This window comes from Asterias amurensis, chromosome 7 (assembly GCF_032118995.1).
Source record: "Asterias amurensis chromosome 7, ASM3211899v1".
NCBI lineage: Eukaryota > Metazoa > Echinodermata > Asteroidea > Forcipulatida > Asteriidae > Asterias > Asterias amurensis.
This window is the reverse complement of record NC_092654.1, coordinates 19,296,452-19,315,485: the sequence shown is the minus strand read 5'-3', so window position 1 is coordinate 19,315,485 and position 19,034 is coordinate 19,296,452. Positions and strand designations below refer to the sequence as shown.

The 19,034-nt window shown below is 38.5% G+C and overlaps 1 protein-coding gene across 6 annotated transcripts in view; it reads right to left on the bottom strand.

Moving 5' to 3' along the window:
• LOC139939438 (excitatory amino acid transporter-like) overlaps positions 1-19,034 on the bottom strand; it is a 109,536-nt gene that overhangs the window by 16,409 nt on the left and 74,093 nt on the right. The window contains exon 1 of one of the 6 annotated variants that reach the window (XM_071935354.1): positions 10,717-10,854. The exons of 3 other annotated variants lie outside the window; for them this stretch is intronic. The gene's annotated coding sequence lies outside the window, so the exon portion shown is untranslated. Of the gene's footprint in view, positions 1-804; positions 1,119-5,091; positions 5,287-10,716; positions 10,855-19,034 lie in introns of those variants that run through there. 2 more of the 6 variants (XM_071935353.1, XM_071935352.1) reach the window with 2 other exon arrangements.

Here is a 19,034-nt window from a genome sequence, read left to right as displayed (position 1 = left end):
ATAGAGTGAATTTCACTCTTTTACATTAAAGAGAACCACTCATTTTGTCCACCATACCACTCTTGCAAAGAGCCATATGGCGGACAACTCTTTTGAGAGTGAAAGGCAGCTACTTTCAACTCGATTGAAATTGAAGTTCGTTCCAATTTCACTCAAATGGATGTGGAACAGATTGACTTTCACTCTCAAAAGGGTGGAACTGACACCTCTCAAGACAAGAGAGTGAAATTTTCAAGATTTACATTAAGAGAGTATGATGGTAGCTGCACATAAAAGCAATGTGCAAACATTTCACTTTAAGTACAACTATAGGAAGTTACTCAAAAAAGTAAATGTAACTAAGAGAAAACAAAACAAAAACTAACCACACCAAGTTATACATAGAGGATCCTCTCATCATCCATTTGGTCTTCAGAGGAGCGCTACATCACACACATTTCATATTGTTGACAACCAACTAGCTCTTTTCAGAACCGCCACTTTTTTCCAAAATGAGAGTTAATATCTCATAAAAACACACCACAATGCTTGATATTCTGTTCTCCTTTTTTTTTAAACCAAGAATCTGACACTCATGTAAAGAAACAAGGAAGATGAAATTCAAAGGTTTGAACCACCCCAACTCATTAGAGATAGTCATTACATGGTGTTACCGCAAACCTTTGAATATCATATTTCCACCATGCAAAGTTTCAAATCCTACTTAAGGAAGATGAAGTTACTCACTAGACTACAGCAACCACAAATTTCTTTGCTGTCAAACATTAAATTCCTGGTGTAAAATTCAACAGAATTATGACTTACCTTTTAAAGAAGGTGACAAACCCAACGTTCAAAAATTGATTTAAATCGGAAAAGACAAATTGTGCCCCAACTGGCTGTTTCACATTTATTAAGCGGTGTCTGTCTACTGTAACAATATACTGTACTGCACAATAGTCATTCACTTTAGCACACTATACAACCATGGAGGAAGGAACTCAATGGTAAAGCTGAAAAAAGACCTTACAAACATCAATTTAAACTGTGCATTCTCTTGTCTCTGTGTGTGATTGAATGGTAGAGTGTAACTACCAGAGTCCCAAGCCAGACCCAATAAATGTCATCATCATCAATGGCTGTGTTGTCAAACAGACCTGTCCTTAAATACCCATCACAATAGCGACTACACAATCTGTGAACGGTGACAGCTCTCCTACCAAACTGGTGTTGTAAACCCCACAGCAGACCTGTGCCAAGGTATTGGAGAGGGTTGGGGGGGGGGGGGGGCGCTGGTAAAAAAAAAAAATGAAAGAAGAAGGGGAACAAATGAGGATCTGAATAACATTACAGGAATAATGCCCCTCTATTGGGTTCCAGGTTTTCTTTTTGGTGACAAACTGTTTACCCGCTAAAAGGAAACAAACGGTTGTGACTGAATGCCAAAAGTACTCATGTAGCAGTCCGATAACAAACACTAGTGGATTGATGCCATTGGCACGTTCTACTCTGCAGTTTGTATTTCAGTTTGGCTTACTATCTTTTGACATTGACATCTTGAGTTGATATACATTACAGGATCAAGGAATTGGCAAGACAGTATCTGTTATACCCACCCATGCCCCAATCTGTTTAAAGGCAGTGGACACTATTGGTAATTGTCAAAGACTAGCCTCCACAGTTGGTGTATCTCACCATATGCATAAAATAACAAACCTGTGAAAATTTGAGCTCAATCGGTCATTGAAGTTGCGAGATAAGCAGAAAGAAAAAACACCCTTGTAACACAAAGTTGTATGCGTTTAGATGGTTGATTTCGAGACCTCAAGTTCTAAATCTGAGGTCTCGAAATCACTTCAGAGGGATCCGTTTCTCACAATGTTTTATACCATCAACCTCTCCCCATTACTCGTCACCAAGAAAAGTTTTATGCTAATAATTATTTTGAGTAATTACCAATAGTGTCCACTGCCTTTAAGCAGAAAATTCTGCTCAAAAAGTTTCTTGTAAGCGACAATAAGCAGGTTACCAGTTAAAGGTTCTATAATATAAAATTAATATGTAAAATGTAATTTTAGATGGTAACCTTTTTCTGGTAAGCATATTTTTTTGTTGAGCTTAGCTAGTTTTTGTGCTGAAGCAGCTCTAATATGAAACTGGGCCCATATAATTTCTGAAGATGGTACCAACTTTTATCGTCCCCAAACATCCATCCTGAATTTCAACATTAATTTGAAGGAATGCCAAGCAAGCAACTTTGGTTACTTTCCAAATTACAAGTGTAACAATTTAATTCAGGTAATTTTTAATTAACAGCTGCTTATCTATCTTCACCCTACATTGTCTCCATTCCTAATTGAATTATGTTTGTGTACAGATAACCATACACTTGAATACCACTCCAAATTTGTGTATTCCTCTGAAGTCCAAACGTTCCCTATCCCATTCAGTTCCAATAAAATTTGTCCCTCAAATCAAATCAATAAGTTGATAAAAGAAAGAGCACAAACCTTTTCAACTGCTTCATTTTTGTTTTAAAGGCACTGGACACTGTTGGTAATTATTCAAAGTAATTGTTAGCATAAAACTTACTTGGTAACGAGCTGCTGATAGTATAAAACATTGTGAGAACTGATTCCCTCTGAACATGGAATACTAAACGTGCTCCATGCTCTAAAGTAACGTAGTTTTCGAGAACGAGGTAATTTCTCACTCAAATGTAAGGCATCTGAAAGCGCACAAATTTGTGCAACAAGGGTTTTTGGATTTTTTTCTTTCATATTCTCTTCTTGCAACTTTGATAACCAATTGAGTCCCAGTCTTCACACAAGTTGGGATACACCAAGTGAGAATACGGGTCTTTGACAATTACCAAAGGTGTCCAGTGCCTTCCAGACTAGAACTTGTAACATTTAGGCCTCAGGGGAATACAATTTGAACATTTTCACTTTCATATTCTCTTCTTGCAACTTTGATGACCAATTGAGTCCCAGTTTTCACAGATTTGTTAATTAATGCATATGTTGGGATACACCAAGTGAGAATACACTAGTCTTTGACAGTTACTAACGGTGTATAGCACCTTAAGACTATAATTCGTAACATTTAGGCCCAAGGCGGAATCCAATGTGAACATTTAAGCAAGGGCTACCACCATTCCTAGTATACACTCACATTTAAATTCAATAAGAATATCTTCAATGGGAAAAAAACCTCAACGTGTATGAAAAGCGTTGTACTTTTAGAGAGTGCATTGGTTGTAATCAAGGACACATATAAATCCTTTAACAATGCTCCAACCACTGTATTCTAAACATTGTAGGTACCAAACAGTGGATGAAATGAACACACAGGCAGTGGGTTTTTGAACTGCGTGTATGCAGCACGTACTGTCAGGAAACCCATGTTTCTCTCCCCAGATATATAAATCACAGAGCTCCGAGCTTACGGTTGACTTAAACCATCCCCGACCCGCCCATTGTTCGTTTCCACTCCGGTGGCGACACACAATACCGAACACAAGGTTTTATACTTGTTGCGTATATAAATAATTTGGTTTCCCTCGGTGTTGCCATTGTTCGTCTTTCCAGTCGCTGTATAAAGTGATTTAAACATTTTGTATCGGAGGATGGCAGTGGCGAGGCTAATGAAAAAAAAAACATCACTTATAGAAAAACTAAATACCCCCGAGGATATAAACAATTTAAAAACCTGGACAGCGCTCTTTAATATTCTGCCAAGTGTTGTGAATGAGAAACCTCCCATGGTAATTTAAGATATTTAAATCCGTGATGATAAACTCAATTCAAAGGTCACTAAAAAAAAAAGTAATAATTTATTGTGGGTTTTTTTTCGTGCAGAAGATTTAAAGGGCACAGTGGTAATGGAATGAAAAATTGATCTGTTTGACTTATAATGACAAATTCAAATTTAAAGGACTTTAAATTCCTCCCGCCCCCCCCCCAAAAAAAAAAAAATGAAAGAAAAAAAAAGAAGGAAAAACCCCACCATACTTAAAAAAAGGTTGTATCATAAACTTGGGTGTGATCCCAGGCTACACAGCAGCCAATGGTTGTATAGCTTTTGACTGGCACCCCGAACAGAGATACCGACTAAATTGGGAGACTGCCAACAAAAGGGCTAGATAGCTCAGTTGGTAGAGCACCGGTACAGAGGTCGTTGGTTCAAGTCTCGCTCCATTAAATTTTTCTTTGTTTACAACCAAATCATTTCATAGTTTACCCATAGTCAGTTTCCCTGGAAACCGACTTGAGTTGACATTATCCAAAGTTATTCATGCTGATAACATCTGGCTTGGTTTTCAATGGCAAGCCAATGTATAGAAAACTCACATGAGTTGACGACAACTGCTGAATATTTGTGAAACGGCAGCGACACATCCAAAAGAAAAAAAGTAGACTATAACATGCCACCCTGCTGAGCATACACGCAAAGCAGAATCCACAGGTATGGTCTTTGTTCTGTCTGAACCTAACAAAATGAACTTTGTATGAGTGCATGCCTTTCTCACACTCTCACAGATTTAGCAAAGCGTTCGGATATCCTTCTCCTTAAGCTAAGCGATGTAAAAACCCACATTTTAGTTTCATGAAAGGTCAACTTTTCCTTTCATTTTGCGGAGCACATTGCAACATTTATAAGCTAAATGTCAATCTGGCAGGAATTGCCTTTCATTTGTACAGTTCTGTTTAGTTAAGTTCAGAACACACATTGCAACCGCAGACAGACACGACAAGTTCACTTGTGTTTTCTTTCCACTACAAAATCTGTTTACACTTTTGCTGATACATGCAACCATTGAATTTGGAGTCTTTGTTTGTCAACAAAAAGTCGTCGCAAGTTATCAATACATGAAAAAGTGACAACAAAAGCGGTATCTTTATATTGTGAACAGCCAGTGGTGCAAAATAAAAGTGACAATTTGGTAGACCTAAACATTGTACAGCTATTCATAACCTTTGCTTTCTGTTTTCTATATGTACTCAGCACACCGTATATTCCCAACCAATAACCTACTACACAGCATGCTACATCATTAACTATTATATTCCTACTACAAACACGTCCCAGACAAAGTCTGGTTTAACATACTTAGCTTATCTGACGATATCCCGCACAAACAAAACACAAGTTGTCCTACAGGAAGCCCACAGCGTTTATCCCCCTCTCTCACAGACTTCTAAGGGGTGAGCCTTCAGCGAAACAACGCACGCTGTCTGAAGCTCACAGCGCAATATTACACGCTCTGTTTAATTCCTGCCTTTTTGGGGTCTCGCACAATGAGAGATAACACAAACAGTCAATGACCAAGCCTTTATAATGTACCAAGTGTCTCCTACTAAAACTGAATACTGCCCCCATTTACCTATAACAACACCTGTCACAAACAAAAACCAGGTAAAATAAACAGAGTCTGGTTCCCTCCGTCTATACCACACAAAAGCATGTCCTAAATAATTTGATAAATTTTCCCATACAATGTGGTCCCTGTAGCAATAACACACTCGAGGAGCATGCGCATTTTTGTCTCTCAGTCCAGGTCTCTACCAAACCAAACCAAACAACCCCACTGCACAGTCCAACATTGTAATACCTACCAGTCAGTTTATCATTGAACTTCTAAAAACAAATAAAACTGACTGATAACAAATTCTGTGTGTGTTCAATTTAGCCCCATTGAAAATTGAATTACCAGGGTTATACAAACAATAGTATAGCTATCAAGGAAGCACTTTTGCGAATAGTATCGGTACCTCTTCAAAATACACCGGTTGTGTTTCATCGTACAGTGAAGAAGATTTCTACATTTGGGTTAATGCTAATAAGAACAAGTGACAACATAAATATTTCAGTCACCTCAATTTTGAACACTCTAGTGTCGATATAAAGGGAGGATATACCAATGGTAATTACTAAAAAATGAATGACTGTAAAATCCTACTTGGTAAGAAGCATTTAGCTGTTGTTGATGTATCACTTTTTGAGAAACGATTCTCTCCTTCTAAGGAACTTGGTTTTAGAGAAAGGGATTCAATCTTCAAGTTCAATCTGGGAAACATTTCATGCAGAGACATTTCTCAGACTGTGTCTTCCAATTATGGGTTATTCTTCCAGCGTGGACAAAACCGCTCCAGATTTTCGGCAACACCTTAAAAACGCTACCACCTTTTAAAAAGGAAATCTTCACAGTTTAGTTTTATTGTATATAACTAGATTCATATAAGATTTAAAAGCAGTGGACACTATTGGTAACTACTCAAAATAATGGGGAGAGGTTGATGGTATAAAACATTGTGAGAAACGGCTCCCTCTGAAAGGCCATAGTTTTCGAGAAAGAAGTAATTATCCACGAATTTGATTTCAAGACCTCAGGTTTAGAACCTGAGGTCTCGAAATCAACCATCTAAACGCACACAACTTCGTGTGACACGGGTGTTTTTTCTTTCGTTATTATCTCGCAAGTTCGATGACCGATTGAGCTCAAATTTCCACAGGTTTGTTATTTTATGCATAGGTTGAGATAAACCAACTGTGAAGGCTAGTCTTTGACAATTACCAATAGTGTCCACTGCCTTTAAACAATTATTATGAAGAACGGTTCCAGAAAACAAAGGTTAAATTTGCCTTTAATGGGTAAATGACAATGGGACATTTTGAATGCCACATCCAACATATGAAAGAGAAGATCTTTTTCAGAACTGGAAGTTTTTTCGGTATTTACAAAAACCTTTTACTGAAAATGCAGTTTAAACCAAAAAAGAAAGAAAAGGGGTTTCCCAAGCGAAGTTGACTAACATGTCTACACACAGCAGCTTTTAAAGCACAAAAAGTAGCTCAGCACAGTTAAGTTATGCTTATTATCAGAATAAGGTTACCAATGAAAATACCATATATTTTAAACCATCTGGCACAGGTATCTCATTCCTATGAGCAGATATTGCAATATTTCCTAATCAGGAGTAAGGCCCCTAATGGATAGCCTGAAGCAAATAACCTCTCATTGGTTTGGCTTTATTCTATAAGTATGACACCAAGCTCATTAAACAAGAAAAGCTGTTGCATTTGGAATCATACATAATGCCCACACATTCAATTTACGAAAAAAAACATAATTTAGTCAGGAATATTATAATATGCCTGTGATTTTTTTCCACAGAGCTCAGGAAAGTACTGAGTATACAGTGCTAACACACATCGGTGTGTATGGGCAAAACCAACATTTTTTATATTTTTATATTAGATGATAAATTCATCTTATATTTCGTAGTAGCCAATTGCACACCGAAACACAGTTATCATTTAGTATCTGTTTATTATAAGTCTCGAGTGGACTCGTGGTTTCCAACTTGGCAGAACCTTAGATTGAGATTCAGCTAGAAATGAAACGTAACCCCATGAAGGCTCCTTCAGACCATCATCAATCAATTCATTACAAAGAGAAATATGTTACTCACAAGAGTGTTCAACCAATCGATAAAGAGAACAAGAATATTACAAGGTGGTGCAGACCTTCTCCAATAAAGGGATGGTACACTGGTTGTTTTGGGCAAGTGCAATCATTCACTTTCAAGAACCCGAATCGGAAGATTTACAATACCTTTAAAGGAACACGTTGCCTTGGATCGGTCGAGTTGGTCTTTGAAAAGCGTTTGTAACTGTTTCTTTTAAAAAGCATATGGGTAGAAAGATGTTGTAAAAGTAGAATACAATGATCCACACAAACATGCCTCGAAATTGCACGGTTTTCCTTTAACCTCGTTGACTAACACGGTCAGCCATTTATGGGAGTCAAATTTTTGACTCCCATAAATGGCCGACCGTGTTAGTTCGCACAGTAAAAGGAAAACCATGCAATTTCGAGGCAAACTTGTGTGGATCATTGTATTCTACTTTTAAAACATCTTTCCAACCATATGCATTTTATAACAAATGGTTACAAACGCTTTTTATAGACCAACTCGTCCAATCCAAGGCAACTTGTTCCTTTAAGTTTAGGACAAAAATGAGTTTTGTGCATCAAACAGTAGTACCCAATCAAACATTTTCAGTTATGAACTATGCTCATTGAATTTTTGATGTTAACCACTACATAATCTTAAAAATCATTTTTGACTCAACGATTTTAGTAATGTATGTTAGTCTCCCCAAAAGAAAAACTAGAACACAGAATAAAAAACATATTACAAATGTTTTGAAAGTACATAGAGGTTACGCAACGAATTAAGCAAAAATTTAAATAAAAACAAATACTGTGTGCAACTACGACGAATTACGAAATCTCTTACCAACAATGAAAAGGAAGCGGATTTTGGGCAGCCTGTACCTTTCCACTATAGACATGCGTCAGTATAAAATACAAATAACATTGTCAAATCAAATCCATTAACTGTGTGTAGATGCCAAAATTGTTTGCCCATAAATGCCTTATGTGACATGGGCCTTAGGGTTTTGGCAGGAATAAAAGATTCTAATCATCTGCATTATGAGAAACTGTATACAGAATGAGAAAGACTTTCACTTTAAACTAACAATTAAAGGGAAAGTTGGTTCCCATATAGAACTGTATACGGAATGAGAAAGACTTTCACTTTAAACTAACAATTAAAAGGAAAGTTGGTTCCCATAAATAGAATGCAGTAGGTCACCATTAGTGTCATATCACTCTGACTTAAAGTTGTTGATGAAAGCGATGGTTGAATTATATTTCCTTATTTGCATTTTACCCATCATGAAGGAAAGGAGCGTAACATTAGGGAATACAATTCAAACTATTATTACAAAGTTGGTATAACACGATTGGTTTAACCACGGATGAAGGTGTCCATGGTATAATAAGTAATATTGTTAAGGAATAATTATTTGATTTTTGGGGTTGAACAAAGAATTGACTAGAGTGGGATTCGAACCAACGACCTCCGGATTAACGTGCCGGAATAATTATTTCATACGGAAGTGTCCTGGCCGAGCGGTTAAGAGCACCAAGTTCAAACTCTGGTGTTTCTGATCACCAGAGTGTGGGTTCGAATCCCCAGCCGTGACACTTGTGTCCTTTAAGCAAGACACTTAACCATTGCTTCGTCCTTCAGATGGGACATAAAGCCGCTGGTCCCATGTGTTGAGTAACCCATGTAAAAGAACCCAGTGCACTTATTGAAAGGAGAAGGGGTTCGCCCCGGTGTTCCTGGCTCAGCGGCTGCTGTATGCGCCGTAGCACCTTGTAAACCCTTATATAAGGTGCTACATAATTGGGTCTCAGAATTCATCACTGCAATTACCTATCTTTCTGAAAGTTTGTATAATACTCAGCGCCTTGAGTACCTTGTTTGGTAGATACGTGCGCTATATAAGACTTTGATATTATTAGGTGTTCGGCCACCAGCCGAACAACTATTGTTATTGTTCTGTTTTTTTTTCTTTTTTTTTTTTTTTTTTTTCTGCGTGTTCTTCTCCTCGAACGTTCTCGCGCGATTTTCGCAAAAACTAAAGCTTGTATGAACCTGAAACTTACCATATATATTGATCTTAATGAGTAGACGAAACAGCAACATTTTTGGAATGATGACGTCATTGATGACGTCATTACGTTCAAAAAAACGCTAAAAATTGGAGAGTTCATATCTTGAGAACTACAAATGCCACACACAAGATATTTGGTGCATATAAAAGGTCTTGTAATTAGCTACAAAAGTCGTGCACAACGTGACCTCATGTGACTTTTACTTCCGGTTGAAACCGGAAGTTCAAAATTTCAAAAGTTCATATCTCAAGAACTATATATCATATTCGCAAAATTTGAATATCAGTTTGAAGATCAGTTATCCTGCTCAAACTTTTGCACAAACATAATGCCAGTTGAATTTTGCCTTCTGGTCGTAAAAGCGCGCGTTTGTGTTGACCTCCATTCATTACGCGTAGAAACCAGATAGTATCGCCATTCATGTATGTGAATGCTACTATTGTATTGTGGGTGTGTGGGTGTGTGTGCGTGTAGTTCATGTAGGCCTACATTGTATCCATGCTCTACGACAAAACAGCACTGCGTGGCTGTGGGCATTACGGGTTGTGTATACACATGCAGACTCCGTTGAAGGCGCGCGTAATTCAAATTCCACTACGCTGGGATTCGCCTCATCTTTCTTCGTGCGATTTTGAACAAAATGTTAAACTACTATGAACTTGAAACTTATCATAAACATGAACCTTCATGAGTAGATGAACCCGCGACCTTTTTGGAATGATGACGTCATTGATGACGTCATTACGTTAAATAAAGTTTATTAAACGGTAAAAAATTGAAAAATTCATATCTTGAGAACCACAAACGCTACGTACAAGATTCTTTCACTACATGAAACCTCTTGTAATGTTCTACAAATGTTGTACACAACGTGACCTCATTTGACCATTCACCCGAACACCCTGAGTTTGTACACAAACTCTCAATTTCTAGTTATATTCTATTATACTAAAAGAAAATCAGATTGGCCCTACAAAGTGAATGCCAAGTAAGTAATCTTACTTCCCTTTTCTGCAATTATTGTATATTAAAGAAGACGAAGGTAAGCCTCATTAAATCCTCTCAAATCAAAACCACGCACATTCCCTTGAAATAATAAGCATCTGTCACAATTTACATTTTCAAAAACCAAAGCAATACCATTCCGTGAAACTAAAGATGTCGGCCAGAATATTAATACATAAAAAGAAGAAGAATACCTTTATAACCAATAATCAAGTCTGAAATCCATGACGCACCCCAGGATATATATCCGAGCATTAAAGTGTAGCAACTTTTCCTTCAGTTCGCACACTGCACAGAGCCCAAGAGTGAATGAATGAAACACCTGCTAGCTATGGAGAAGGTTTTCCCAAGGCTTGTCGAAAAATGGTTCTTTTATCCGCAGAAAAATAACCAGACATTGAGCGGTTTCGTGACTGCAGGGTTGGATTAGGCCCCGAATAGATTGTTACATGTTCTACTTATTCTGTTCCCCCTCGTTTCTTTCTCTTCTTAGTGGTACCACGGAACCAACCCCATTTGCCAGATCATTCAGCCAGGCGTAAAGGATCCATGGCCCATACTTGGCCGACAACCCAACCTATGTGTTTACTCAGTGTGTAACAATTGTGTAATGCCGGGCTATTTCTGATCAAGATTTATAATCCTTGGTGCCCTTCGACACTTTCATTCAGAGCCGTGCCTCTGAGTTTTATAAGAAACGTTGTGAAAACACATAGATAAGATCTGCACTTTACTTGGACACTCCACACGTTCCATAGAAGAGCCCCCTCTTGTGTCGATAAAAGTCCAGCCTGAAACTTTTTCTTTAGAAGACACCCAAGTGATAATGTTCAAGCCTTGTTTTTCCATTACTTGTTGTGCTGCCTTTCCTTTGTCAAGTCAAGATATCTTTGTGCCAACAATAATTTTCAATGCAAGTAATAGTGAATCTGCAAGTTAACAGTATACGTGTTAAAAATCTACAGTAACACATTACAAATCTGCAGAAAACTGTTCAATTGGAAGGACTTATGACCTAAAAATAAAACATATTCTAAAATAAGTGTGTCATGCAAGATTTGCCAATGATTTTTTCATTTTTTATTTATAATATGATACATCAAGTCCGGACACCAACTTCAAGGTGAGGGCTACACTGAACTGATTTGACCAAATCGACAGCCACCAGGGGCATGTTTCCACCTACTCCTGGGGCTGAAACAAGGTTACCCCCTTCACAGTCCATAAAGATGAAGGTATGGGTATCATAATCTAGGAGCCCGGCTGGTTATAGAGCAGAATGCACTACTTACCTTCCCAACTTTTTACGATGCAATTATGGTTAAGTGCCTTGCTCAAGGGCACAAGTGTATAGACCGGGATTCGAACCCACACTTTCCTGCTGGCAATACTACAGCTTGGGCTTGGTGAACTAGACCGCTAAGCCAAAACACGCCAAAGTAATCTCCTTTTGACCACTAAGTAGAGTGCCCTACTCATATGACGTCAAGTTCGTTTGTTGGCAACCGAGGAGACCTCAGGATTCATCCAGGGCCCTATTTCATAGAGCTGCTAAATCAGAAAATACTGCTTAAAAATCTCTGCCTAGCAATAATTAGCAGGATACCAGTCAAAAGTTGTACATGTGACATACTTTTTTTGGCTGGAAACCCTACTCTAGTTAGCATGATTCTGTTTTGCTTAGCTTATTTGTGTGCTTAAGCGGCTCAATGAAATTGGGCCCATCTCTACACAACCCATCTTCATTCCACCACCTCAAACTAGTCTACAGACAGTCCCAAGTCGCCAACACAAACACTAACACTAAGGTGTAATAGAATATCTCCCTACCCAGCATGGGAGAGTCTGCATCAATAAAGCACTCTACAGGGGTTACGCCTCGACTGCCAAATTGCATTTCCGTCCAGACTTCATCTGAGACCCAGGTTATCACAAAAAAAAAAAAACTCTGGAGAAGGCCCTTTTCAAAATGATGTCACTTGACTTCAATCTCTTTCCGATAATATTTCATGATTCTCAAAACAAATAAGAATCAAGGCTTCCGCTTAGCACCTGTTCCTATCCGGAATCATCCACACCAAAATAGCTTTGAGACAATAGACCCTTTCATTAAAAAAAATCAGTCCAGCTCGGAAATGATAACATTTCAATTTGCTCAAATTTTGAGAAGTCTACGTTTTACACACCTGCCCAGTACAACTTAGAGATCTGTCCAGTGCAACTAAAAAACATACGCTTGTTTCCCCCTTAAGTACATCCCCTGACCCCCCTCCCCTCGAAAAACCCCCAAAACAAACCACCCCACATATTTAACAACACAAGTCTCAAAGTCCACTTCTTCATCTTGCTGATTCTCCTTCAAGGACAGAAAGAAGATGCATGTCTTCATAATGAGGTAATATTGTACACTAGTCTTCATAATGAGGTAATATTGTACACTACAGACACCTGTTATTTCCAGCTTCTTCTGGTTTTCTTATCAAGGAAATCTTTCGTGACACCATCACTCATCAGTGAAAACCTGCAGCTCATCAAATCATGAATCACAACACAAAGTTGGAAATCTTTCCAAAGGCTTCTTTTCATATAGCAATTCTGAACCTAGACTTGTGGACAAGTCGAGTTGTGTCGGCGCTCTCATGCGAGTTCACTGCTTTCGCGGGATTTCACTGCTCTCGCGCCAACTGCTGGTTGCCAACTTCTACTCCCGTTAAATGGGACCATAGTCGTGAAAGCAGCAGTCTGGTAGGGCCAGCAGTCTCGCGAGAATACTGCAGGAATCGCGGGGGAGATTCTGAATAGAGAGTCGAAACGCTATCACTGGGACAGACATTTAACGACTTGCCCACACCAAGTCATTGAACATTTTAACTCAGGCATGAATGATGTGGGTAACCTTCAAAACTGAAACCTCAATGGGCAAATCCACAACATACTACTCAATAAAAAGTTGACACTAATTTCTTCAAGGCTCGGAGCTGTTTGAAGATTATTTTAAACCCTCTAGGCATGATATTTGGTCCTTGAAAAAAAGTAGGACATTTTTATTGAGTACAAGGGATGACCTACACTTTTCAGGCTATTTAATCACAATTTACCTGATTCTTCCAAAGGCAAAAAAACCCAGAAATTAGACTTTTAAAGACACTGGACACTATTGGTAGTTATCAAAGACCAGTCTTCTCACTTGGTGTATCTCCACTCATGCATAAAATAACAAACCTGTGAAAATTTGAGCTCAATTGGTGAAAGAAAAACACCCTTGTCACACGAAGTTGTGTGCTTTCAGATGCTTGATTTCGAGACCTCAACATCTAATTCTGAGGTCTTGAAATCAAATTCAAGGAAAACTACTCTTGAATCTACGTTACTTCACAGGGAGCCGTTTCTCACAATGTTTCATACTATCAACCTCTTCCCATTACTTGTTACCAGGTAAGAGAGGACCCATTGTTGTCAACAGTATCCTCTGCAGTACTAGAGAAGTAAACCAAAGAGCATTATCTTTTTAAAGCTGAAGCTAATAGCAGCTACTTTTTTTTTAAATTCTGAAATGTTACCATCCCTTGAAGTAGAAATATCGACTTCAATATCATTGCCAAATATGAAGATAAATTCAACACAGTGCCATTTCTCAACCATTTCCAGATTTCACTGCATGACATACAGTCATGATGTTATTTTCATATATTGACTTTTTAAACATTTTCAAGAGTCCCCTTTTCGGAAGTGAACAAGCCGTACCTGCACTTAAGTGCCTCCTGCACACAAGATAGCTGTCGTGCGGTAATTCTCACTGTCGTGGTATGCTATTCCTTCCGCTTCTGCAGTTACACCAACAACATGAAGGCTGTGGTGTCTAGCTGTGCACAGCAATCGCAGTAAATGGACATGCACCAAAAATACTTAGTACTGGTGGAAAATTACAGGTCCCTGGATCACCCTGGTAAAGACCATCTACAAAAATGAACTCTGATGAACAATGACATTTGGCGACTAAAAAACACACAAAGACAGCTGTAGCGGTCCAAAATAAATAAGTAAACAATCAGAGTATACTGGTAAAACAAATATAGCCCACAATATTCAAGTGAACAACTGCTAGACATCTATCTGAACGAACAAACAAAACTGATGTGAACATCTCTGCAATGACTGAGCTTTATCAAACTGTGAAGGTTATGTTAGAAATGGAGTCGAATATTCAGTTTGAAAAGGGCTCAGCAGGTAACAATTCTATCCAATTACTCCCTCTATTCATAAGATTCTCCAAAATCAATGTTAAACTTCTCCGCAAACCAAATATACATTGATACCTCACCATGCAATGCCTCAAATCCTATATAAACTTCTCCTATTTAAACATCTGCAGTAATGCTACCGCATTTCAACTAAACCTCATAAACCAGGGTTTGCATTCGGATCTGTTTTAATGCCTCAGATTGCTCTCTAAAAATTAGCCTTCTCCTGTAACAGTTTAACTGCTAGCCTAATGCTAGTTAAAATACCTCAAGACCGGTCATAATTTTCACCGAGTGGTTCGGCTGGCAAGTTCAGTGATGACAAGTGTTCCTGTTTTTTGACAAATATGGACTTGCACAAAATAGCCTTACGCTTTGACCCCAGCAGAGGCTAAATGACAGTACAGCACACAAGAACAGGTACTATAACTGTGGCAAAAGCAATAAAATGGAAATATTGACTTGTAAAAAAACTGACAGACTAGTGAAGTGACAAGCTAACAAACTGGTCCTGGTTTAAAACTGTGTACATAAACTGTGTATGTTTATATAGGCCTGGAATTTCACTTTTTAGGGGGCAAGACCATTTTCATTTTGCAAAGGGCAGTTCCTCTGGAACACCAACAAGTCTATGGGATACTTTTGAAGGGACACCAAGGCCAAAATCAAGACAATGGAGGCCAAAGTCCATATATCGGCCTCCATGTAACTTACAGGCCTGCAGGAAATTTGAGGTCAAAATTTGGAGAGTAATTTATGAGTCGGTTATGAACCACTTGCAGGAATTTTTGGACAGTAAACTTATTTGACACAAGAACTGAACCCATGCAATGAAGCCTACCATTGACACTCTACTTTAAGAATGGATACAAATTCATACACTGATTTTATTTAAGGATGGGGATAAGATCCAGCCGTCGATTTCACTAAACTCTTCCTGGTTAGGATTAATCTTAGGACTTAAGATGAGTTTAGTTCCATATCCGAAGACGTTAGGACGCATTGAACCCATCCTAAGTGAGGATGGATTACTCGTGGAGATAGGATTAGTCCTAGAGTTTCATGAAATCGGCTACAGGTATTCTAAAAAAAACTTTATTGAACACTTACATATTGATTGATATGATAATTGCTTCAGCAGTGATCTCAGTGGTCTAGTGATAATGCACCTGCTCTAGAATGTGAAAGGTCATGGGTTCCAGTCCCACCCAAGGTGTCCAGTGATTTGTTTTCACTGCAGGACTAGGGAAGCATGTGGTTAAACAGTGATTGTACCACATAGTTTGGCTACTTACCAGTACTGGTATTTACTCAACTCTCCTGAAAACATTTTTTTTTTTTTTCTCTCAATACTTGATGACTAATTAAACTGAGACTTCTACAAGTAAATAAAATTACCAACATCTTAATCTTTATTCACAGTGAGTAGGGATTCATGTCATAACCCAAAATCTTGATCTGCAAAAGGTGTCCAAACCCTTTAAGCCCCTAAAGTAACATTGACCTCAAATATTAAGAAGAAGTTTTTTTCTGCTGGCATGCTATAATCACCACACCACTTCTTGACTTCCATCACTTTCATAAACACCCCTTGTGTCAAAATAACACACTTGAGGATATCACATCAAACATGTGAGTTTGAATCGAAAATCAAATCAAACCAAATCTCATGTTTAATCTGTTAAAGTCTTTAAAAAATGGACATCAGAAACCCTCTGATCATCCGACACCAACAAATCAAATCAATTTAGGGAAGTTTAGCTTTGAGGGCAAGAGAATCTGCTGTGCTTGGGTACAAATAGGAATGAATGGATGGTGGGGGGGGGGGGGGGGGGGAGGTCAGGGTTGGCCAGGTTACTTATAAAGGGTGGTTCATATAAATGATTTTTACAGCAGTGTCAAACTTGTTAGACACTTTTCTGCACGGCTACAATTGAAAATATTCTGTACAAAATTGTCAATTTCAAATAATGAAAAGTTTCAATTTTAAATGAGGGAGGACCACCAAAAAGAATTATTCCATGGAATTGGAAAACCCATGCAGTCAAGGTAGGGACTGAAAACCCAATCCATAAAGTGCATTTTTGGTACTAAGGTTAGCAATATTTTTTGCTTAAATGGAAGGTACACGTTTGGTTATTGTCAAAGACCAGTCTTCTCACTTGGTGTATCTCAACATAAGCATAAAATAACAATCCTGTGAAAATTTGGGCTCAATTGATCATCGAAGTTGCGAGAAAATGATGAACGAAAAAAACACCCTTGTTGGACGAAATTGTGAGCTTTCAGATAAGAATAAACGACTTCTAGCTAGTCTTTTATTATTTTAGAGAGAAATTACCTCTTCCTCAAAATCTACGCTACTTCAGAGGGAGTCGTTTCCCACAGTGTTTTGTACCATCAAAAGATCTTCAATGCTTGTTACCAAGTCAGTTTAAGTTAATATTTGCTTTTGAGTAATTGCCAATAGTGAACCTTCCCTTTAATGAAATTGGGCCCTGATCACCAGAACTTGAAAAAATAAAATGATCTGAATTTTGTTAACCCGCCCTCTCCTCCCAAACCCAAATACAAAATCTAAATAAAACCTCCTAATACATGCTTGACACAGTCCTTCTGCAACGTCACACTCTCACTACTCCCAAGAATAACTCCTTATATATGTCATTGTGTAGCCCTATATGAACCCTTCACTTAAAACCACTGTAACAAAAAGACAGAAAATCCCTGCCAGTGTAAAGATTGATTTTGTTTGTGTCCAAGAAAACCCCCCAGCAACATCAATACCTCTAGAGAGGAAGCAACTCCCATGTGACCCTTTCTCCTCACTCTTAACCCCCCCCCCCCTCCTCTCAAACACTATGACCCGACAAGAGGGTATTAAATCTGTACACGTTCTCGCAATTACACAGAATTATATCCCCATTAACTCAGCCTGGGCGATGATAATCAATTCTTTTTTTTTCATCCCATGTCTGTGAGCTCCTAACAGATTCTTGGTCTATTCTTTTTTTTTCAATTCCCGTACGTCTGGAGTCTCTCTATCACCGGACTGACCGTTGCTCAAAGAGTTCATTTACTTTCAGTGATGTGGTCATTTTTTAACACAACTGCTAATCTTGTCCTGTTACAATTGAAAGCTACGTTTGACCCTGGCTTTGGGATGACTTCCAATGACACCCCATCACCATTCACAGTAGAAAGAGTCAATCAAATCAGTACTCATATCACGCTATTTTAGTACCTTTCGTTTTTTCTATGGTACTCTAATTCAACAAGAAAAAAAAACAGTAAGTCAATTTAATTCAACTTACCACACTTCACTCAGTAATCTAATTAATAATAATAATATTGGAAGTGTCGTGGCCGAGCGGTTAAGAGCACCGAATTCAAACTCTGGTGATTCTGATCAGCAGAGTGTGGGTTCGAATCCCCAGCCGTGTCACATTGTGTCCTTAAGCAAGACACTTAACCATTGCTTCATCCTTCAGATGGGACGTAAAGCTGTTGGTCCCATGTGTTGTGTAACGCATGTAAAATAACCCAGTGCACTTATTGAAAGGAGAAGGGGTTCGCCCCGGTGATCCTGGTTGTGGCTGCTATAATGTGCCGTTACCACATTGTATACCCATATAAGGTGCTAAATAATTGGGTCTCAGAGTTCATCACTGCAATAACCTATCTTTCTGAAAGTTTGTATATACTCTAGAACAGTGGGGCTCGTCGTGCAGTGTGAATGATGCAATGTATACTTAGTTATTTGAGGGGAATGAGAAACAGAGAGAGATTTGGGGTGTGATGGACGTTGAATCCAAGTTAAACCTTTTGGAGACCGTACTGGGCCACAAGCGGCTTACACCAAAATGCCCATTAGCGCCGCAAACAGTCGCATGGTTTCACATAAAGAGGTCAAAGTAAAGATCATGACCAGATAAGAAAATTTCCCCCAGTTTTAAAATTTTGCCTAGTTCTGTATGCAAAAGCGGAAGAAGACACAAAGCAATATGTTTCGACTGCCTGTTTCATTAAAAATTGAAATGCAACAAAATAACAAAAATTAGTTATCAAGCCTGGAGGTAAAAGATGTCCTCCCAAGATTTACCCCAAAACTTGTCTCTGCAATCGGACAACTGTCATCGCAATCTTAGTTTTCTTAATCAAGAAGAAGGTTCCACTTCATCTTATACTCCACAGTCACAGCCGAACTTCACAAATCAAACCATACCTTGTGATGACATGCTATCAAAGACACATGTTTTGAAAAGCCTAGC